The sequence below is a fragment of the Odocoileus virginianus genome, chromosome 25 (assembly GCF_023699985.2).
Source record: "Odocoileus virginianus isolate 20LAN1187 ecotype Illinois chromosome 25, Ovbor_1.2, whole genome shotgun sequence".
NCBI classification, from domain to species: Eukaryota; Metazoa; Chordata; class Mammalia; order Artiodactyla; family Cervidae; genus Odocoileus; species Odocoileus virginianus.
In genome coordinates, this window is record NC_069698.1 from 30,811,958 (window position 1) to 30,837,604 (window position 25,647).

Here is a 25,647-nt window from a genome sequence, read left to right on the forward strand (position 1 = left end):
CATATCAAAATATCGTACATAGTCAATGTCATCATTGTTTCAGTGAGTTTGGAAAGTGTTCTCAGTCATGTATCAGTGCTTACATGGTCCCTGAAAAAGATAAATCTCTTTAAATCATTCCCATAGAACAGATTCAAACAGCAGCCAAATATAATATGCTAATTATGGCTAGGATTCAAGTGTCATTCCTTATTAAATCAATGTTCTAAAAACTCTATCCTAAGTTTCCCAATTAGTAGACATGAACAATTAACATCTAATTAGTCATCCATCATCCTTGCTAAAAATGTTTTAAAAGGAAAATTAAAGAGATTTCTCTCATAAAAATTTCACTGCAAGTGTGAGATAGTGTCCTTTTCTACTTACATATTCATCGTTCACTATCTTGTAACCTACTTGCTAAGATGATTACTTAACATGAAACCTATTAATTTTCATATTTGAAGAATATTTAAGAGTCCCATCACTTTATGGCTCCAAATGACTTTATTGACAACTACCCCAACTGACTGACTTCACAGAGGAAGAGTTTGAGACTAATGGAGCTTTAACTTATTGCCGGAGCTACAGTTGCATAATGGGAAGGTGAGTATTTTAAGGCCAGATCTCAAAGCCGTGTTTCATCTACCCACATTTCTTTCTTTTATAGTATGTAATAACATTTTATTGCCTTCAACCTACTTCATAAGATCACTAAGTCCCTTTTTTATGTGAACATAACTACTAAGAGCTTATTTCCATCTGGTTATAGCAAATCTGAAGCATTTAGTATATATAAGTTAGGGATCTAGAGTCAGAGCTGTTGTTCAGTCACCCAGTCATGTCTGACTCTCTGGGACCCCGTGGACTGCAGTACACCAGGCCTCTCGGTCCCTCACCTTCTTCTGAAATTTGTCCAAGTTCATGTCCACTGCATTGGTGATGCCATCCACCCATCTCATCCTCTGACATCCTCTTCTCCTTCTGCCCTCAAATCTTCCCCAGCATCAGGGACTTTTCTGATGAGTCAGCTGCACCTGGGCTTAAATTCCAGTTTTAGCTCTTTTAGCTGTGTAACTTTAGATTAGTCACTTCAAGTTTCTGTGTCTCTCCTTTCTCATTCATGAAATGAAGATAATGATGCTGCTGCTATTGATAGTGTAAACAGTATTTATCCCCAAACTTGGCTTCAGGATGAAATCTATTATTACTCTAAAATGCTTACATGAGTTGATGGAAATGTAAGTATAAAACATTATTTTTTTTCCATATATATCATATCTTGAACTTTCTCATAGTTCCTCCCAATTCACTTTCTAGAAAACGAGTATACTGACCTATAACAAACTGAGGCCACTGCTCACACAACACAGTTCCTGGACTTTGTATGTTTCCATCATGTCTAACACCCCGACATATAAGACATGACCAGGAAAAGTGAACATGCAATAAAGAATGGAAAGAGAAAAATCCAATAATTAAGTCATTCCCAAACAGAAGTCTTTTTCATATTCATTTAGATTTATTGGTAGCTTGGTCCTGGCAGACAACTTTGGCACATACATGGTTTCAATAGCAGCAACTTGGCTAGAAGACATTATTAAAGTGAAAAGACACATGTATCCCAACGTTCATCACAGCACTGTTTATAATAGCCAGGACATGGAAGCAACCTAGATGCCCATCAGCAGACGAATGGATAAGAAAGCTGTGGTACATATACACAATGGAATAGTACTCAGCCATTAAAAGGAATTCATTTGAATCAGTTCTAATGAGATAGATGAAACTGGAGCCTATTATACAGAGCGAAATAAGCCAGAAAGATAAACACCAATACAGTATACTAACGCATGTATACGGAATTTAGAAAGATGGTAACGATAACCCTATATGCAAGACAGAAAAAGAGACACAGATGTACAGAACAGACTTCTGGACTCTGTGGGAGAAAGCGAGGGTGGGATGATCTGAGAGAACAGCATCGAAACATGTATATTATCAAGTGTGAAACAGATCACCAGATCAGGTTGGATGCATGAGACAAGTGCTCAGGGCTGGTGCACTGGGAAGACCCAGAGGGATGGGATGGGGAGGGAGGTGGGAGGGGGGTTCAGGATGGGGAACACATGTAAATCCATGGCTGATTCATGTCGATGTATGGCAAAAACCACTACATTATTGTAAAGTAATTAGGCTCCAACTAATAAAAATAATTGGGAAGAAAAAATATGAATAAATAAAATGGAAAGTTATAAGAAGATTTAACCTAGCTAGGACCTAAAATAAAACCATGCTAGATATCAAGAACTTTACTAATACCAACTGCCTAGACTTGAAGGATTGCAGAAGGAAAGCAGTTTGGGTTTTGTTCTTTTCCATTGACCCTATAACATGACCTACCCTGGTGCGAAGAGATTTCTACTAGGCTTCCTAGTTTCCATTGGTTCTAGACATTCATGGGGTCTGGAGAGAGAATGTAGATATGAAACCTTTACCAGTATATAAACATAATGATGCCAAGGCCCTCCTCTTCTTTCTCCCCATTATGCATTACAAATTCCAATAATTATCTTCTCCTCAATAACAATCTCACTTTTAAGAATATTCATTGCAATCATAATCCACATAGCAAATCTACATATATTTAATACTAGAAATTTCTTCAAGTGGTAAATATACCTTCAAGAAACAAATAAATTTTGAAATGACTACATTTCATGATAGGTGTTGAGAATTAGGGAAAAAGATACAATTTATATCTTCTTGGAGCTATAGTCTAATGACAGATAAAGATAAATAAACACATGGTTTTTAAAATGTGATGAGAGCTCTAGCAGGAAGTCTGTCTTACTCTGCTTCACAGAATCTATATATTATCCATTACTTACACTTTTTTTCTGCACCTGGAACTTTCCCTTCTTTTCAGGATCACTCCCTTGGGTTTTAAACATGTTTAAGTCTCTTCATATTAAAACTCATCTTTTCATCCCACTTCTGCTTTATAACCAAATTTCTAAGATTTCTCTCCCTCTAATCTTGAAATCTTGAATGAATATGCTATTCATTCATGACTTCATCTCATCACTCTCCACCAAAATAAATGTCACTACCTTCATAAAAATCCCTAGTCACTAAATCCAGGGAATACTTTTCATTTTATATCTTTCTTGACCTCTGAGCAATACTCAATAATGAACAACATTTTCTCTCAAAAGGTACTATTTTCTTTGCTTCTAGGTAAATATTATCTTTTTCTTACACTCTAATTGCTCTTTCACAATACTTTTTGCAGGTAAGCATTCCCTACCAAGACATTAACTACATACTTGATGTTTTCCAAAGCCAAGTACAGGCACTATTATTCAACAGATATTTGAATTATTATTCAACACTTTGAATTATTATTCAAAGCCAATTATAAGCACTACTATTCAATGGATATTTCCTGATGCTGGGAAAGACTAGGGGCCAGAGGAGAGGGGGACAACAGAGGATGAGATGGTTGGATGGCATCACCAGCCTGATGGACATGAGTTTGAGTAAGCTCCTGGAGCAGTGATGGACAGGGAAGCCTGGTGCGCTGCAGTCCATGGGGGTCGCAAAGAGTCAGACACAACTGAGTGACTGAACTCACTGATTGATTCAATAGAAGTTTAATAGAGTCACAAATGGCACATGTATTGTTTTCAATATTCTAATAGACAACAAAAATGTAAAGAGAAACTTATGAGGTTAATTTGAATGACTCAATATGTCCAAAATATTATCATCTCAGCATGCAATCAATATAAACAATTATCAATGAGATAGTCTGCATAATTTGTTTCCTACTAAGGTTTAGAAATCTGGTATAATTTCAGGTTCATACGAACCATATGTCACATGCTAAATAGCCCTCATGCAGTTAGCAGTTCCTATATCAACTGGTACGGCTCTAGTCTTTATAGAGCTACATGATGTATCATACATCTCCCTGGCTTTAATTAAATATTCAAAACCAAGACTTCAAAATGTCTACTTGTAACCTAAGTCTCAGCTGAGTCATCTATATTTTACTGTATATTTGACATCTCTCCTATGGTGTCTCAAATTCCCCTTAAATTCAACATGCCTACATTCAAAAGCACAATCTTCCCCTCTCAACTTGAACTTGTTCTAATTTCACTTATCTCCAATTAGTACTACTAACTATATAGTTTTATAAGGTAAAAACCTTTTGCTAATTTCCTTGTATATCTATGATGATGATATTATTGTCACATCTATATTCAATTTAATAGGAAGCCTTGATAATTTTATCTCCTTTGAGAAGCAACTTCATCACATCTTTCTTCTATCCTTAATTTGTTAATCCAAATTAACATTATCTCTACGATAATGACTATGGACAAGATCTGGTTCCCCATTATACGTTTACTTGATTCTGTGTTCCTTTTTATACAGCACTAATCACAATTTAAAATTAAAATTTGTTTGCTTATCTTGTCAATTTACTGATGAATTGCTAAATTGTAAAGTTAATGAGCAAGAAGCATGCTTGTTTTGCTCATGACTGTATCCCATAATACTTAATAGATCCACTGTGTATCAAAGACACTTCATAAATACTTGTTAGATAAAAAGCACCTAACCTAGTATTAGAGGGTCAGAAAAAGTCAGAATGTGTTGTGTTCTTTTCTGGGATGTATTTATCATGAATCAATTTGCTTTTGTACATCCTAGAAATACTTGTGCTTATATTGCATAGTAATGATTTACATTGCTTTAGTGTATATTTTATGCCAGAATAACAATTTTACCTTTGTTGTTTTACTTAATCCTGCAATGACCCTGTGAAATAGATATTTATCCACAAAAAAAAAAAACAACACATAACGTTCAAAGAGGTCACAGAGCTGAATTAGTTCACATACTAACTAAAGTATAATTTAGTTAGTATAAACAACATACAGTTGTACTCATTTCACATGCTAGCAAGATTGTGCTCAAAATCCTTCAACCTAGGCTTCAGCAGTACATGAACCAAGAGCTTTCAGTTGTACAAGCTGGGTTTTGAGAGGCAGAGGCACCAGAGATCAAATTGCAAACATTCATTGGAATATGAAGTTCCAGAAAAACATCTACTTCTGCTCATTGACTAGGATAAAGCCTTTGACTATGTCGATCATAACAAAGGATGGAAAATTCTTCAAAAGATGGGAATACCAGACCACCTGACTTGCCTCCTGAGTACCTGTTTGCAGGTCAAGAAGCAACAATTAGAATTGGACATAGAACAACGGACTGGTTCAAAATTTGGAAAGGAATATGTCAAGGCTATATATTGTCACTTTGCTTATTTAAACTTATATGCAGAGTACATGATGTGAAATGCCATGCTGGGTGAATCACAAGCTGGAATCAAAATTGCTGGGAGAAATATCAACAAGCTCAGATATGCAGACGATATCACTCTAATGGCAGAAAGTGAAGAGGAACTAAAGAGCCTCTTAATGAGTATCAAAGAGGAGAGTGAAAAAGCTGGCTTGGAACTCAACATGAAAAAAACTAAGGTAATGATACCCAGTCCCATTATTTCATGGCAAAAAGAAGAGGAAAAGGTGGAAGTATGACAGATTTCATTTTCTTGGGTTCCAAAATCACTGCAGATAGTGACCACAACTGTGAAATTAAAAGATGCTTGCTCCTTGGAAGGAAAGCTATGACAAACCTAGACTGTATAAAAAAAGTAGAGACATCACTTTGCTGACAAACATCCATATAGTCAAAGATACGGTTTTTCCAGGAGTCATGTACAGATGTGACAATTTGTCCATAAATAAGGCTGAGCACCAAAGAATTGATGCTTTTGAATTCTGGTGCCAGAGAAGACTCTTGAGAGTCCCCTGGACGGCAAGGAGATCAAACCAGTCAATCTTAAAGCAAAACACTGAATTTTCATTAGAAGGGCTGTGCTGAAATTGAAGCTCCACCTGATGTGAAGAAGCGACTCATTGGAATAGACCTTGATGCTGGGAAACACTGAAGCCAAGAGGAGAAGCCAGCAGCAGAGCATTAGATGGTTATATAGCATCACTGACTCCATTGCAATGAATCTGAGCAAACCACGGAAGACAGTGGAGGGCAGAGGAATCATGCAGCTGCAGTCCCTGGGGTCACAAAGAGTCGGACATGACTTGATGATTCAACAACAACAACTAAATAAGTAGGGGAACCCTTACTTGATTTTGGCAATTAGATTTCAAAAATCTAAGAGTTTTTTTAGGCCACTAACCTATTTTGCCTCATAGCATATTATTAAACATTTTCAAACTGAAGTTTCCACAAGTAAGAAAATGACTAAATATTGTATGCTATATCTATGCATGAAAGAAAAACAGTGATGCTTTTAAAAAGAAAAATAAATAGAAATATTAGATTTACAGAGTGGTTGCAAGGACATGTGGCTTATTTAAAAAAAAAAAAAAAAAGAAAATTGCACTAAAATTTAAGTGTTCCAGTAAAATTTTGAACCCCATTATCACTTTTCCCCAGTGTTACTCCCAGAAATATGTTTCCTTGCCAAAAAAAAAAAAAAAAAAGAGAGAGACAATTTGTAGACTTAAGACTTAGTAACTAATGCTGCTAATCAGTTGATATAAAAAGCAAGTGATTATTCTGGATTATTCAGTTGACTCCAATGTAATTACAAAACTCTTAAAAACAGACCTTCCTCCTGGCTGAGAACAGAAGGGAAGTTAGATATTTGAAGCATGAGAAAAGTTCTGCATACCATTGCTTCTGTGAAGTTAGAGGGGTCTAAGGACATGGGTAGTCTCCCAGTAGCTGAGGACAGCCCTTGGCCAATAGCCAATAAGAACACAAGAATCCTAGATCTACAGCTTCAAGGAAATGGATTCAGCAAACAATCTAAGTGAGCTCAGGAGTAAATTCTTCCTCCAAGATTCCATGTGAGAACTAAGTCTAGACAGTATTTTGATTCCAACCTGTGAGACCCAAAAAATAGAACCCAGTCAAGCTATGCCAGATTTTAGATCTATGTAAGCATAAACTAATAAATGTATATTGTTATAAGCCGTGACACTTGCAATAAGTTGTTTTGCAGCAATAGAAAATTAATATAACGTGCAATATGATCCTATATTTTTCAGAAAGCAACTCCAGCTCTAGGTGCATGTAAACATTTATGTGTGTGTCGCTTCAGTTGTGTCCAATTCTGTGTGACCCTGTGGACAGCAGCCCATCAGGCTCCTCTGTCCATGGGATTCTCCAGGCAAGAATACTGGAGTGGGTTGCCATGCTCTCCTCCAGGGTATCTTCCCAACCCAGGGGATCAGATCCTTGTATCCCACATCTGCTGCACAGGCAGGCAGGTTATTTACCACTTAGCACCACCTGGGAAGCCCCATAACGATTTATAAGTGCACAGAAATAGACCTAGAAAGGTAAAAAACATTACTGAAAAAATATTAACTCTAGAGAATCTTGATGTTTCAGCAGCATACAAACAGTAGTTTTCATGTTTAATTCCACATAGACATTTATTGATTTACTCCTTTATTGGCATAATGTATTTGTGTATTCTTTATAAATAACAGGAGATAATGCTTTAAATTTATGGTGACTCCATTGAGTTGAAAATTAATCAGGACATTTCACTTTCAAATTGTTGTTATAAAATCAATCAAGATGCACAATATCATCAGTCACTACCCAGATACTAAACAAATCAAACTGCAAGAATTACCAAGGCAATCACCGGTTACAAGTAGCTGAATGATAAACAATTACAGAAGTCTATTCCAGTAGCTCTTTCTCAATACTTTCTCTGGTGGTTAAAAAAATACTCCTGACCTTAGGAACCCTGTGATGTTTGCAAACAACCTGGACACTTATGAAACAAAATAAGTACAAAATCTTTAATCCTCTCCTTCATCTACAGATGAAAACTACACTGACAAGATTGCCGAAAATTTGACCTATATATCAGAGAGAACCTGTGATTATAGAAGCAAAGCGATTCCTATACTAAGATCCAGCCAAGCCTAAAATCCCCTTTTTTCTTCCCTCTCTCCCCCATTTTCCTACTGTCTCTCCCCCCTTTCTCCCTATCTTCCCTTCTGTTTTTGATGAGTCATTTTCCTAATCATTTGAGTAAACGCAAAAATTCATCACATTTTGTAGAATTTGAACAAGTAAAATATACCTTTCTGGTGTGAGCATGAAATAAACAGAATCTTATAATGTGGAATTTCTGAAAGTTAGATTTTTCACAGCTAGTCATTTTCTCCAAGCATTCTAACATTTCAACTTCAACATCAAATATCCACTGCTTTGCAGTCAAAATCAGCTAACTGCAATTTGAGACATTTTCTATAATTTAGCTTATTCTTTTTTTTTTTTTTAGAAACTCTCATGAGCAGGAAATGCATAACTTAGAAAAAAATGGACCTGCAGCAATTTGGTAATTACATTTTTTTTCAGCACCAAATGCAGATCTATGCTCTTCAGTTAAAATATAATGGGTGTTTAGAAGTCAAGGAGTCCACAGAGAGACCACAAGCACTAAATATATTATCCTTTAAAGCTAATTCTGTCATTTATGATTCATAGCCAACTCCTTAAGTAAAGATACAGATTTTCAAATTATCCCATTGAGAGCGATAGAAGAGGAGAAAAGAAAAGGCTAGACTCACATCTGTTTCTGCAGCCGGGGAGTTGCAATAATAACCAACTTTCACAGTGGCTTGCTAAAGAAGCTATTTTCATCTGTGTTTCCTAAAAGCACCTCTTTTGGAGAAAATCCACATATCATTTTATTTTACTGGATGCTGGAATGAAAAATAGATGCCCACTGTCAAGCAGCTATATTGATTACGAGTGAAAATGTGATCATTTTGCATTGACTTGCCCCAAAGCGCTGCGTTCAGTCAAAGCGGCAGAAGGAAATTAATGCCTTCATACCATGCCTAAGAAAAATATGAGATGTCGTTCACTTCGCCCTCTAGACAAAGCGGTATATGCAACAGCTGAAATGTAATAGCTTTCTGAACGTGAACTTGAGACTTTTATTAAAATCATTATTTAATGCACAAAAAATAATGAACCCGCTGCCATGGCATTTAAAGCAGCCATTTACAGTCATTACCTTTTTGATCACAAGGTTTATTTGTTAAAAAAACCATTATTTCTCAAATTAAAATTCTGCCTACCCTTGTTTTGTTTTGTTTTTTTATCCTCTTTCATCTTTTTTAAAATTATTTTTTAAAATTTTAATTTGAGGATAATTACTTTATAGTATTGTGATGGTTTCTGCCATACATCCACATGAATTGACCATAGGTGTATATATATATATACACATATGTCCCCTCTCTCCTGAAACTCTCTCCCACCTCCCTCCCCATCCCATCCCTCTAGGTTTTCACAGAACACTGACTTCTGGTTCCTTGTGTCACAGAGCAAACTCCCACTGGTCATCTATTTCACATATGGTAATGTATATGTTTCAGAGCTGTTTTCTCAAATCATCCCAGCCTCTCCTGTCCCTATAGTGTCCACAAGTCTGCTCTTTATGTCTGTGTCTCCTTTGTTGCCCTATAAGTAGGATTATCAGTACTGTCTTTCCAGATTCCATAACTATGAATTGGTCATGATAGGAATTGCTGTTTTTTTATGTTTCATTTGACTTTTATTTTACTAAAATGACTAATGACATTCTTAGCCTCTGTAGGACCCTTATAGTGAGCCCAGCACAGATCTTTAAGTATATATATATATATATATATATATATATATATATATATATAGATCTTCTTGGCTTGCATATTGATTTTATCTCACTAGTAGCTAGTATAACATAGGCTTTAACTTAAATTAATGCAAAGGAATTGTATTATTAATTTTAAAAACTGAAAGTTCTAAATACAAAAAATCACCCATAATAGGTGAACATTTAGGGAAAAAAAAAAGAGACATTATGCATTCTGGGCAATTTGGATTTTTTTTTAATTTATCTGGCTTATCAATACTATTCTCTATAGAAGTATATGTTCTATTTCTTAAAGCAGAATTCAAGATACAATTCAAAATTTTTGCATCAGAAATTCAATTTGGAAAAACAATTGATACAAAATTGTAAATTATTTCTTTTTAACTCTGATAGGTTTTACATTACATAAATTAAATGTGATTTTAATCATCCACATGTATATGATGACATCAAAACAGACATATGTATATCACAGTAGTGAACCACACTCTTGAATAAAAAAAAGATGCTGAACTGGACAAGGACGTCACCTTAGCAAACAAATGGATAACTTTCAGGGTGTCAAAAATGCTGTGCTCATCTATACAGCAACAAATGCTTATTCTTGTTGAACTACGGAGAGTTTTTCGCTGTTGTTGCTTAGATTTCCCAGGTGTACTATGGAAGATAAAGATAAGACACAATTTCCAGATCCCTAAATCCAGTTCTTCCTCTTACTAGTCCTATGACTTTGAAAAATTTCATCAATTTATTTATCAAGTGTTGGAATCTATTTTCAAGATACGGTGTGGAAACAAAACAGTTGCCAACCCTCACAGTTCCATGGACTTTGTATTTTCCATTACTTAAGCCCTGTACATGATTGACTCTCCACCCTCCCCAGGCGTTAATATTTTGTAAAAGGTCACCTTCTTCATGAGATTCTCCCTGACACCCTATTAAATGTGTTTTGTTTTCCTTTAATTTCCACTGCTACACCTCCACTCTTGAACATTTCCTCTCTTTCATTCCTAATCAAAATACTTAACACCATTGGCCAGATTCACACCTTGCCTGTCACGGTACTCCCTAGAGAATCCCCTTAGGTGTAAATCTAAAACGCATTTGGACACCACAGGACCTCCTAGGAACCCATCTATATAGAAGGATAAGAACCATAGCTGGCCACAGAGAAGCCTCAAGAGCTCTTTTCTGCAGGAGTCCTTGAAGCAGTCCCTGGACCATTCAGTGGTTGCTTCAGGTACAAGCAGATGAGGTCTAAGGGCTCCCCCAACTGACACTGCACAGAAGCCAGTATTGCTTTTAATGACTCTAGGACTTCAGGACTTAAGGCTCCCACACGGTACATTACAAGAGCGATTACACTTAGGAAAGCCCAATCATGGCCTCTCCATGAAACAGCCATAGCCCCTTTATATTCCCTATCAGTCCAGATGCAGCTGGACTCATGAGGCAATACATAATCAGTATATGCGATATTACCTTTTACATAGGTAATACTGTTGAATTATATACTTTACAATCTATGGTCCTCAGGTTTCCAGGGCAACAAAATCAGTGTGAATCAAAGGTCAGATTTTCCCATAGCAGAGAAAGAAGGCTTTGCCAGATGTCTGCCTGCAACAATTTTTCCTAATGCCTTTCTTGATAGACTGTAAATATCCCAAAAGCAGGAGTGTTGGCATATTTGTTCATGCTGAATGCTGATTAACTAGTATCTAAAATGATACCTGAGACAGAAGTTGAACTGTCATAAAAATGAGTGTCTCAATTTTATTTTCTATAGAATGAGGATAACAATCTGTATCTAATAGAGTTACTGTAAGGAAAAAATGAGACAAAACTTGTGAAACACTTAACACAGGACTTGGCATATTGTGAATGCTCAGTAAATGCTAAATGTTATTATTTTTATTATTTTTCCAGTAATATATAGACATTCAAATAGATAAAAATCTAAAAATAATGAACAGATAAACCAAACCAAAAATAAGCAAATAAGATCAAATACATTAGTTGCTACTCTTGAGTCATGTTGAAAATTCTCATATGTGATACTAACCTTTCATTGGGCTAATTTAAACAAGATAATATGATCTCCTTTTGAAATAATAACATAACTTCCGCATTAACTACATCATTTTTGGATAGTTTATTTTTTTTAAAGATTAGCTTAACATCTTTCAAAGTACTTTTTTTTTGATGGATATTTTCTTCTCACCTATGTTGGCTAATTTATCTTCTCAAAGATATTCATGAGTCATTTAGTCTTTAAATGTGAGTCAGGAGAATCTTCTTAAAACATAACTGATCACAAAGGTGGCCTAAGTAAGTGGGAATATGAAGGAAGATGGTTCAGAATCACAGGGTTCTGTGAACCCTAGGACTGCCTATAAATATCCAGCTTGTGTTCACTGCACACGGCAGTCAATAAATATTCTTCTTAATTCCTTGCAGTTAGAGGTAGTTTTGTTACTATATATAGGATGAAGACATTTTTAACATCTTTTAAAACTTCAGTCACATATTATGATGTGCTATTTGTTCAGTATTTGATAAATTATTGTCTACAAAGTCATTAGTGCCATCAACATCTTCAAATTTATAGGCTTAGAATTTTTTTAAGAAAAAGAGAAAAAAGAGTTTTTATTATGATCAATAACACAAATGGGAACTAGTTCTAGTCCACTCCCAGAGTGGTGTGTCTACAGCCTCCAGGGTTGTGCAGATTTCCCTCTTCCTTCCAACAGTGACCTCTGCCTTGGGACAGTCCACTAACCCACAAAGTCTAGCGAGCAAACCTCCCTGGCTGGGCTAAGTTGGTGAAGCCCTTTAGGTCCGTAGGAAGACCTGTGTGGTTCATGTATCCCTGGCTTTTCTTTTGAGTCCCCCAAAGCAGAATGGAGATGGATAATGCAGTGGACCCTAGAATGCCAAAAACATGGGAACCTTTTTCACTTTCTACATTTTTGTTTCTGCAGTTTCCATTCCTAATTTTACTTCTTTGAGTTTTATTTTTCTCATTAAATTTACCAGATGATCATCTTTTCTGTATGTATATGTATCTTTGTGGGTGTCAACCATACTGTATGTCTTGTGTATCACTCATAACATGTGCGTCATACAGACAATGATACAGATAGTACACAGACTATGATATACACAGTTTTGCTTTTATTCCCCACACAATTTTATACACAGTGGATTCATTATCTGAGATGACCACATATAACTAAAATAGGTTATTGCTACTTTCATATACAAATAAAAAATGAGTTTTAATTTTTCATTATTTGGGTTATGCTGCTGCTGCTAAGTCGCTTCAGTCGTGTCCGACTCTGTGCCATCCCATATACAGCAGCCCACCAGGCTCCCCCGTCCCTGGGATTCTCCAGGCAAGAACACTGGAGTGGGTTGCTATTTCCTTCTCCAATGTGTGAAAGTGAAAAGTGAAAGTGAAGTCGCTCAGTCATGTCTGACTCTCAGCGACCCCATGGACTGCAGCCCACCAGGCTCCTCCATCCATGGGATTTTCCAGGCAAGAGTACTGGAGTGGGGTGCCATTGTCTTCTCCATATTTGGGTTATAAGTTGGCTCAAAATATTAGTGTTTAGCTCAACATGCACTTACTTCTCTTATTTAGTGTTGCAGAGGTTTGTTTACAAAATCTTGATTTTTGTTTTGTAATCACTCTTTCATTTTTGTTCAGTGATGACAATTATTGGAAATAAAAATTGCTGATTCTCCCTAGTATTGTATTCATTAATTTGTCCTGTTCCACAATGGACCTTTTCAACTCACTATTCATAGTTTGCCTCAGCTCGTATTCATTAATTTGTCCTGTTACACAATGGACCTTTTCAACTCACTACTCAAAGTTTGCCTCAGCTCATTAAGATTTCTTCTATCATGTATTACAAATTCCTCTGTATATCCATTCTTATATTCCTTGTGTTCTGATGTCAACTAAAGTAACAAAATTAGTGTTTGGATCTGTCTTTTCTGTTTACTATCTTCTCCTTGTGCATATTTTGCATTTTAGATTTCTTTACTTCCCCTCTTCTTCTATAGAAGAGCTTCTTAAGTATACCTTCTAAACTCCTTCCTACAGTTTAGTTACATTTCGTACTGCTTCTGATACTGGCATTAGTGCTGTACTTATTGTTTACACTGTATAATCTTTGGTGATGATTGGTGGTGGTTTAATTGCAAAGTTGTGTCTAACTCTTGCAATCCTCTGGACTATAGTCCACCAGGCTCCTCTGTCCATGGGATTTACCAAACAAGAATACTGGATTGGGTTGGCATTAAATTCTCCAGAGGATCTTTTCGACCCAGGGATCAAACCCGCATCACCTGCATTGCAGGAGGATTCTTTACAGCTGAGCCACCAGGGAAGCCTGTATAATCTTTACTGCCACCTAACTCATTGACATGTTGGGCTGGATGAAGTACAAGTCAGATGATCTGAGAGAATAGCATTGAAACAAGTATACTATCAAGTGTGAAACAGATCACCAGCGCAGGTTGGATGCATGAGACAAGTGCTCAGGGCTGGTGCACTGGGAAGACCCAGAGGGATGGGATGGGGAGGGAGGCAGGAGGGGGGTTCAGGATGGGGAACACATGTAAATCCATGGCTGATTCATGTCAATGTATGGCAAAAACCACTACAATATTGTAAAGTAATTAGCCTCCAACTAATAAAAATAAATGAAAAAAAAAAGATTGCTTGAAGAAATATCAATAACCTCAGATATGAATCCACCCTTATGGCAGAAAGTGAAGAGCTAAAGGGCCTCTTAATGAAAGTGAAAGAGGAGAGTGAAAAAGTTGGCTTAAAGCTCAACATTCAGAAAACTAAGATCATGGCATCCGGTCCCATCACTTCATGGCAAATAGATGGGAAAACAGTGGAAGCAGTGACAGACTTTATTTTTTTGGGCTCCAAAATCACGGCAGATAGTGATTGCAGCCATCAAATTAAAAGACGCTTACTCCTTGAAAGGAAAGTTATGACCAACCTAGATAGCATATTAAAAAGCAGAGACATTACTTTGCCAACAAAGGTTTGTCTAGTCAAGGCTATGATTGTTCCAGTAGTCATGTATGGATGTGAGAGTTGGACCATAAAGAAAGCTGAGTGCTGAAGAACTGATGCTTTTGAACTGTGGTGTTGGAGAAGACTCTTGAGAGTCCCCTGGACTGCATGGAGATCCAACCAGTCCATCCTAAAGGAGATCAGTCCTGAATATTCACTGAAAGGACTGATGCTGAAGCTGAAACTCCAATACTTTGGCCACGTGATGTGAAGAGCTGACTCATTTGGAAAGACCCTGATGCTGGGAAAGACTGAGGGCAAGAGGAGAAGGGGACGGCAGAGGATGAGATGGTTGGATGGCATCACCGAGTCAATGGACACGAGTTTGAGTAAACTCTGGGAGGTGGTGATGGACAGGGAGGCCTGGAGTGCTGCAGTCCACGGGCTCAGAAAGAGTCAGACATGACTGAGCGACTGATCTGAACTGAACTGAATTCATAGACAGTTCACTTTTTGTACAGTCTATTGTCTTACCTATTCTGTTAACTCCAAATTAGCTGATTTTTTAGTATTTCAATGATTCTATAATTTGCCTTCAGAAGGATTTCCTTCAATATCTTGAAGGCTGTATTCTATATTTTAAGCATGTTAGTATATTGTAGCTCCCTCTTTCCCTATTTATTTACCCTGAAATGAGCAATATTTTTTAAATCCTCTTGTTTGATGAGAGAAGGTAATGGATTCTCCTTTCCAGAATTTCATAGGCTTAATTTCACTGTGGATATGATGTGGTAGTCTAGAGAAGCTTTTCTTGCTAGATAGAAACTTGGGGCATCCTTCCCACAGATCTTCTAAATTCAGTCCTTTTTCACTATTGACTCACATCTTTGAAATCCAAACTAAATTCCCAACAGATTTCTAATATAATGACATTGTGTTGTTGAGAGTTATTCCAGAGAAGTATTAAAGAGGGTTTGTCAGTAGTGAGGATTATGAGTGTTTAGCTCCATCCATCCAGTTACTGAAAATCCTGTGATTATAAGGTAGGCTTATAGTCTACCTTACACAAAGCTAAAATGTTGGAAGAATCTCCTTCAGACTTTCCTGAGGAGTCCATTTGCTTGTTTCTTTCTTTCTTGAGATATTCTGTGGGGCTTATATTTTCCAATGCATTTCTACCATTTTTCTCAGGGCTTCACATACCTATGGTTATTGGAAATTCTCTGACAGATCTGGCATATATTGACTAATGACTTTTTGTTTTTTCACAAATCTGAGAAACCAGGTCAGAGCCCTTAGATTCCTGATATTTTCATCAGAAAGACCTACTAAAAGTTTGATGTGTGTCACTGTAAATTCTTGTACTCATGAAGCTGAACAAGAGAAAGAGAAAATCATCGTGAAAACTGGTAAAACAAAAAAAGTATAAAATGCCATTTTTTCCAAAGTTATCATTGATTTCTATTATATTTTTTTCTCTGTCACTTATGTCTTTAATGTAAACATTTACACAAATGTAAATTCATAGTATGGTCTTCTGCTCATTAACTGTAACAGAGGAACAACCATAATAAAAAGCCCAATTGGACATTTTAGGATATTACCTGTTAGGAAAAATATCCATCTGAATTCTTAGGTAGAATGAAGTTGAAGGACCTTTTACCTTTAAAAAAAATTGTAAGAAATTTATATGTATGTATATAGCTATAAATAACCTATGTCATATTGTACATATTATATACATACATAATAATATGTATAACATATTGTACAAAATATATTATAAATATTATTTTTTCAGACAGCTTGTATGTGTGTTCAATAAACACGTGCCTTTTGCATGTCTGACAGAAAGGAAATCTTACAAATAACCAGTGCCAAATCTCTTCTTGTAAAGCAAAGATAATTTATTTTAAAATGCTTTTGAACATCCATGTCTTATAAAGAAAGGCCACCCAGAACACAGAGCAGGTAAGTACAAGATTGATCACATACAAGAAAAAAATAAGGATACAAGTTGATGACATCAGGGACTTTTCATATATGAAATTTTGTGATGGACAGAATCTATATAATTTACATAAAGGCAATAGAAACACAATGATGATTACACAAAGAGACAAATATAAAGGCTAGAAAACGCAAATCAACATCCTTTGTTCAAATCAAATTTACATCTCAAAAGTATCCCAAAACAGACATAATCAACCATGTTTTACTCAACAGAAACGGAGGAATAAAATTTCTACACTTGGGCTGTAATGCAAAATACCTTCATAAGTAGCATGCTAAATAAAAAGTGATTTGAGGAAGATGTTTATATGAATGCAAAAATGAAGTCTTCAGTGATTTCTGTCAAGAAAATACATTAAATTGCTCTTTTGTCAAGGTTGCCTGAGTCACTGAATATGTTTGCATTTTTCTACTAATTTTCAAAATGAACAAAGAACTCTTAATATCAGTCTTTTAGAAAATAGTCTCATAGATTAAATATGTCCTGATAACCATTCTAAAAAAAAAAAAAAGGATGTTTCACTAAGATGGAATTTTATAAAGTTGGAAGCTAAAGAGCCTGAAACTTCTGAAAGAGAATGGTCCTGATAGAAACAAGTTCAAAAAGAATTCACATGGGTAGTGTATCTGCTAATACATCTGGGAATACCAAAAAGGCCCTAGAGGAGAGGAGATAAATGTACTGAGAAGTACAAATCACAAATTCCAATTCTTGAATTTAGGACGTAGAAGTTATGGGACTAGCCATTAGTTTTGATTTGAAACCTCAAATCACACAGCTATTAAAGAAAAAAGTTTTACTAGACTCCATAATATTGGACAGAACTTAGAATCAGTGAAAGAAAGACAAGAAGTGGAATGTTTCTTCCTTACTCACCTCTATGGTCAAGTTAGCATTAAAATGAATTAAGAGTTTGAATGACAAAGTAAATTCTAGCAATTTTAATAAATTTAATGTTTAATAAATTTTATTTATTAAATATTTAAAATATTTAATAAATTTAAACAAATACATAAAATATATATATATTTCATTGACAAACTTTATATTTTTTTGTTTTTTTTTTTAAATACACACTGTTTTTAATAAGTGTTGAAAAACCTAAAGTCCAGTCTGACTGTAATGTACTTCAAATTTTTAGATTCACAGTAAGAGTAATGGAAAGTACAGAGCATCCACTCTATGTTCTGTCCATACACACATACTCAACAATCCCCAATATAAAACATCCCCCACAAAAGTGGTATATTTGGTATAATTGATGAACCTGCATTGACATATCATAATCACCCAAGCCCATAGTTTATGCAAGGATCCACTCTGGGTGTTATACAGTCTATGGGTTTTGAAAATGTGTAATGGCAGGTTATCCACAACTGTAGTGTACACAGAATAGATTCACTGGCCTAAAAATCTTGTGTTCCACCTGTTCAGCTCTTCCCACCTGTTTGAGGCAACCACTTATTATTTTACAGCATCCATAGTTTTGCCTTTTACAGAATTCATATTTGTAGTTGGAAAGCTATAGTATGCATCCTTTTCAGATTGACTTATTTGACTTAATAGTATGTATTTAAGATCCCTCCATGACTCGATAGTTCATTTCATTTTAGTGCTGAATAATATTCTTCTGTCTGGATGTGTAACAGTTTATTACTCTTTTCATCTACGAAAGGATATCTTGCTTGCTTCCAAGTTATAGCAATAATGAATGAAGCAGTTATAAACATCCATTTGAAAGTTTTTGCAGTGTTCAATTGCTAAGTTGTGTCCAACTCTTTGTGACCACATGAACTGCACTAGGGTGGGCTTCCATATCCTTCACTATCTCCCAGAGTTTGCTCAAACTCATGTCCACTGAGATGGCGATACCATCCAACCATCTCATCCTCTGTTGTCCCTTTCTCCTCTTGCCCTCAATCTTTCCTGGCATCTGAGTCTTTTCCAATGAGTCAACTCTTTGCATCATGTGACCAACGTATTAGCGCTTCAGCATCAGTCCTTCCGATGAATATTCAGGTTTGATTTCTTTTAGGATTGACTTGCTTGATCTCCTTGCAGTCCAAGGGACTCTCGAGAATCTTCTCCAACACCACAGTTCAAAATCATCAATTCTTTAGCACCCAGTCTTCCTTATGGACCAACTAATTCCACTTCCTCTCATGCCTAAAGTACCCATCTACTAAATACAGGTAGGTCAATTGGTATGACTGATGATTCTTTAGAGTTTTAGAAATAGCCTGAAATATATGCTTTACATATACAAATATTTTCATTTATAAATTAATACACACACACACACACACACACACACACACACACACACATATATATATATATATATATATCTCAACTGGGGGCTTTATGCTATAGAAACATCGAAGCAGATTATAATAGGATTCAGGCACACAAAACTCTGCATTTCCAAGCACACAGGTGTTATATGAGGTTTCCTAACAGAAAAATAACTAAAGATCACTTAAATAATGTAGGTGGTACTAACTTGGACACATTCTGAATCTTTAAATCCTGAATTTTGTTGTATTAATTTAAGTAAATTAGGTTTCCATATGTTCTACAGACTAGAATGTGGACTGGAGATTAAATGAGTCCGCAGAGAATATTCTAACTGCTTCTTGAACAGCAAGGTCTATTATTAATAAGATTCCTTTCTGTGAGATGGAAATCCCTCAGTCACTGTATAAAGATAGAGACATAGGAACCCTGTACTTTTGAAATATTCAGTGAGTTTCATAAGAAGGAAACACAGATAGGGACCTAGCATGAGGCATAGAGCTTTGACGGAAATTCAAACCAAAGATAGAATGGGAATGCTAATATATGGTCAAATTCTGGTCAAGACAGATGGACTAGGACTCTGTGTAATTAAACGTCAGATTTAGAATAGGATTGGAGCTTAAATTCTGCATCTGTACCTGAATTAATTATGTGATTTGAGATACATTCTTTAAGTTTTCTGTTCCCCAGCTTTCCTCTCTGTAAAATGTTGACCTTAACCACACCAATAGGGCTTCCCTGGTGGCGCAGCTGTAAAGAATCTGAATGCAATGCAGGATATGTGGGTTTAATCTGTGGATCAAGATGATCTTGGAGTGTGATGTTAAATAGGCCTTAGGAGTCATTACTAGTAACATGGCCAGTGGAAGTGACTGAATTGCAGCTGGGCTATTTCAAATCCTAAAAGATGATGCTGTGAAAGTGCTGCACTCAACATGTTAGCAAATTTGGAAAACTCAGCAGTAGGAACATGACTGGAAAAGGTCAGTTTTCATTCCAATCTCAAAGAAGGACAATGCCAAAATATGTTCAACCTACTGCACATCTGTTCTCATTTCATATGCTAGCAAGGTTATGCTCAAAATCCTTCAACCTAGGCTTCAACAGTAGGTGAACCGAGAACTTCCAGATGTTCAAGCTGGATTTATAAAAGGCAGAGGAACCAGAGATCAAATTGCCAACATCTAGTGGATCATAGAAAAAGTAAGAGAATTTCAGAAAAACATCTACTTCTTTTTCAATGACTACACTAAAGCCTTTGACTGTGTGGGTCACAACAAACTTAACAAAATTCTTAAAGAGAGAGGAATACCAGACCACCTTGTCCATCTCCTTATCCATCTCCTCCTTATGCAGGTTCAAGAAGCAACAGTTAAAACCAGAACAATGAACTGGTTTCAAATTGGAGAAGGGGTATGATGAGGCTATATGTCACTGGCTGTATGTATTAAGTCACTCTGCTTATTAACTTATATGCAGAGTACATCATGCAGTGACAGATTGGATCACAAGCTGGAATCAAGATTGCCAGGAAAAATATCAACAACATCAGATATGCAGATGATACCACTCTAATGGTAAGTGAATAGGAAATAAAGAGCTTCCTGATGAGGGTGAAAGAGGAGAGTGATAAAGCTGGATTAAAACTTAACATTCAAAAAACTAAGATCATGGCATCTGGTCTCATTATTTCATGACAAATAGAAGGTGAAAAAGTGGCAGATTTTCTTTCCTTGGGCTCCAAAATCACTATGGATTGTGACTGCAGTCATAAAATTAAAAGACACTTGCTCCTTGAAAGGAAAGCTATGGCAAATCTAGACAGCATATTAAAAAGCAGACATCACTTTATTGACAAAGGTCCATTTAGGCAAACCTGTAGTCTTTCCAGTAGTCATGAACTGATATGAGAGTTATACCTTAAAGAAGGCTGAGCACCGAAGAATTGATGCTTCTGAATTGTAGTGCTGGAGAAGACTCTTGAGAGTCCCTTGGACTGCAAGATCGAACCAGCCAATCTTAAAGGAAGTCAACCGTGAATAGTCATTGGAAGAACTGATGCTGAATCTGAAGCTCCAACACTTTGGCCACCTGATGTGAAGAACTGACTCATTGGAAAAGAGCCTGATGTTGGGTAGGATTGAAGGCATAAGGAGAAGGGGGTGACAGAGGATGAGATGGTTAGATACAATCACCATTTCAATGGACATGAGTTTGAGGAAACTCCGGGAGATTGTGGAGGACAAATGAGCCTGGTGTGCTGCAGTCCATGGACCATCATATAGGAGTTAGCAACTGAACAATAATAGCAGCTACATCATTAAGGACTGTATGGAATAATGGTTATAAAATTCCATTAGCATAATTCCATTAGCAAAATTCTGTAGCATCATTAATGGCACATGTTATGTGTATTACTTAGGACTCTGTTACTTGTGGAGAAAAGAAAGGCCCAACAAGCTGGCTTAAGTAAAACAGCAATTTTTTAGGTTCCTATAACTAGTTCATTTATTTCCATGAAGGGCTTATTAGTAGCCATTTCTTCTCCTTTTGTTTCTGGGATTTATAATCTTCTATTTAGCCTCATGCTCAGGCTGTTACCTTGGTGGTTACGAGATGGCAACAGCTGTTTCTCACATTCTCTCAGGAAGGAACACAAAAGAAACATGTTTGCCTAAGTCTCAAAAACTCCAGCAAAAATCTTGCATATCACTAGTTCTGTATGTTTTTTGTATTTTTTTGTTTTTTTTTTTCTATCACTGTAGCAATCACTCTTGGTCCCTTTACAAAGACGAAAACTAGTCAAGGGACAGTTTCCCAGATGTAAGCTGGACTAAGCTTACCAATATATGGATGACTACCAAATTGCTGTTAATGGAATTTTCATGACCTATTTAGAGAAGAGAAAGAGGATATGCACCTGAGAGAGGGTACATGGTAACATGAGTTAAAGAGAAATTAAATGTTCAGTGATTTCTGCTCTGTAACATATAGAGTCAGAGGTGTCTTTATGCAAAAAATAAGTACACAGAGAGCAAACCAAGTAAGTGTAGGCCTTAGAAACAAGAGACACTCCTTCTGATGCTGGCCCTATGAGGTCACAGGTGAGTGACAGACAAGCATGTATAAATATCACCATTGCCTTACAGTTGCCAAAGCAATTCAGCTTAGTTATTAGCCTACACAATTTTCAGCTCTAAAAACTTAATAACTTATCCTACTTCAAGATGCAAAAGCCCCACAAAATATACCGACAAAAAAAGTGCTATTTTTTTTTTTCTGCCCCTTGGTGTTGCTGTAAAAATTTTTTAAAAAAGCGTTAAGTCCTTACAATAACTAGTGGTCAATCTCAAAGACTTCCAATGCTTCCTTCAGTTCCAAATCTACAAAAACACTGATTTGGAATGATGGCATATCTGTTATTCTTAAGTCATTTAAAATGTGTTATCAGTTTCTCTTCTGGTTTTAGTATTTTCCCCAATACTCTAAACTTTGCACTATTTATGCTGTCTTCCTATCCTATCTACAGGATTTCCACACTGATGTCTTCTACTGCCATCAATTTTTTTGATCAATTATAAATCTCTACCTTAATGTCAGATTTTTTTCTCTTGGTTCCAGGCCTATAATTGTATTGGCCCACAGACAACTGATGTTCAACATGTCCCACACAGAACTCATTATCTCCACCCAAAACATTCTATCTAAATGGTCATAATTCACTCTGTCTCTCATGCTTGGAATGAAGTCCCTTCGGTCATTATATTTTCCCTTATCCACCATATCACCACTATATTTTGCTGATTTTAATTTTCAAAAGCTCTTTCAGGCTATTATGTCCACTGCAAGCCCCTGATGATTGCCTTCGTTTGTGTCCTCATAAGATCATATTTGGAAAAAAAAATTTTTTTTCAAAAAAAGTTTTTTACCGAGTAACTATGTCCCAGGCAATACTTGGGTTACCAAGGCAATGGCACTGAATTCCACAAATAAAACCTAAATTCTAGTGGGAAGATCTTAATTCAACTGTCCATGTTATACTAAAAAAAAAAAAAAGTAGGAAATGGGAATAAACAGTAGCAGGGCTGTTATGTAGATAAGCTGATCAGGGTCTGTTTATGGAAAGTGGCAGTATTTGAGTACAAATCTGAAGGAGGTAAGGACAAAATCCTTGTCACTCCCTCCTACTGTAATTGGTCTCCATCAGATTGTCACTCCCTCCTGAAAAATCTCTTTCGTATCCCACAGAGTTATTTTTTGTTAGGGAAATTTCCATCGGGGAACTCTTCCAGTTAGGAAAATCTGTCGCCTGTAGCCTAGAATTCATCCACCATTAAATGACTGCTTACATCCTGTCCCTGGTAGTCACGGCACTCACCACCGGGCACGCTATACGCTCATCATCTCAACTCCCCACAGTTCTCTGAACACATTATACCCTCTTATGCCTTGACACACGCTACTATATTTTTTGTTTTTATTTAAAAGGAGTCTTCCACCAATCTGCCTATTATACTTCTTACTGAGATTTAAGGATACATCTCATATCCTCAAAGCTGTCTTTTCTAACTTCCCTAATTGCAGGCATTCCTGACCCACCTTGCACAGAGTGAATTGGGATTCTTTATCTTTTACACCAGCCTACTTCTAGAGTGAGGGGCTTCCCTGGTAGCTCAGTGGTAAAGAATCCACCTTCAATGCAGGAGACACAGGTTTGATCCCTGGGTCAGGAAGATCCCCTGGAGAAGGAAATGGAAACCCACTCCAGTATTCTTGCCTGAGAAATCCCATGGACAGAGGAGCCTGGTGGACTACAGTCCGTGGGGTCACAAAGAGTTGACATGACTGAGCGACTAAGCAACAATAGCAATACCCTTTAGAGTCTGACTTTTACTAATTTGAGCATATGGTATAAAGATAGTTGAGAAATATTTGTTGCCTGAATGAAGTACCTTGGGTAAGGAAAAGAAACTAGAGGCTGTGGGCTCAGTTATATTTTTCCAGTTACAAAAATCTATGGTTTGATTTTAATTTTATTAGGGGAAAAAAAACTGTGTCCCTCAAGCATGTGTATTCCTCTGCAAGCTTCTTGTTCTTGAGGTTTTATCTTTTCTTTTTCTTTTTCTGATACGTGTGTGCCTGTGTGTGTACCCACATTCACGGCCACACCAATTTCTATTTGTGACAGCAAAGTTGGGAGAAATGAAAATAAGAGCTATGAAAATGGAACCAAAAGCTTCAGCAGCCTCAGATTGGGGCTTTTCTTCTGATGGCAAATTCCTATGCAGGGAGGGACTGAGGGGAATGAGGCATACCTGATGTGTTTATTTCTGCTTCTACACTGTAGATGAACTTCTCATTTTCACCCAGGCCTATGACAGACATGCAAACACAAGGAAGTAGTAGAACAATGAGTTACCTATTATCCTTACTACCCTTTTATAATAGCTTGGTGAGGCTGAACTAGGCTGACACTATCAAATATTACTCATCCAAGCATCTCTTTACTAAGGTACAATTTTTCAACTTACCAAAAAATACATTCAGATAGGCTCCTGTTACAGACTTCCATAAATGTATCAAGAAACAGAGCTGGGATAAACTTTAAGCATCCATGCTATATTTTGGAAACATTATTAATTTTCCTTAAGTAAGATCTGCCCCCCAAAAATGCAGTTTTACCATGTTTTAGAACACATGCATATGTGTATTCATATATAATTCATAAAAAATATAAAACTCAAAATTTTAACAATTCTCATAAATTTTCACTTCAAATGGCTTTAAAGGGACCACTTTGTCCTCCTGCCACAGAGTCCTAAAAAGATTTTCTTTTTTAAAGTAAACTATAAGTGTCAATCAACTGCTACTTTTTCCATAAACAAACCAGTCTCTCCAGCACTGGAGAGTATTTTCAAAAAAAGAAATATAATTTACTATTAATATTAAACTATAGAATAATTGCATATTATATTGTCAAAGCAAGGGACTAGAAATATTCTCTAAGGAGGCTTTAAATATGGCAATTCTAAGTATTCCAAAGGGGAAAAAAATGACCCATTTTCTCTGCTTTGTTTGCATAAAGAGTTATACATTAATACCTTACCTACCTATCCTTGGTGTATTTAGATATAGTCTAAATGGTTAAACCTGAAATTTAACAGATAATCTGCCCCTCGAATGAGTGAAAATGATGAAAATAAAGACTGACATCCCATCTTAAAACATTTTCACTTATGAATGAGACACTGGGGGTTTCCCTGGTGGCTCAGTGATAAAGAATTTGCCTGCCAATGCAGGAGACATGGGTTTGATACCTGATCTGTGAAGACCCAACCTGCTCTGGAGACACTAACCCTATGTGCCACAACTATTGACCCTGAGCTTCAGAGCCCGTGAGCCACAGCTACTGAAACCCACATGACCTACAGCCTGAGCTCCACACAAGAGCAGCCAGCAGTGAGAAGCCCGTGCAGCCCAATTGGAGAGTCGCTCCCACTTGTCGCAACGAGAGGAAGTCCAGAGCAGCAAGGACCCACC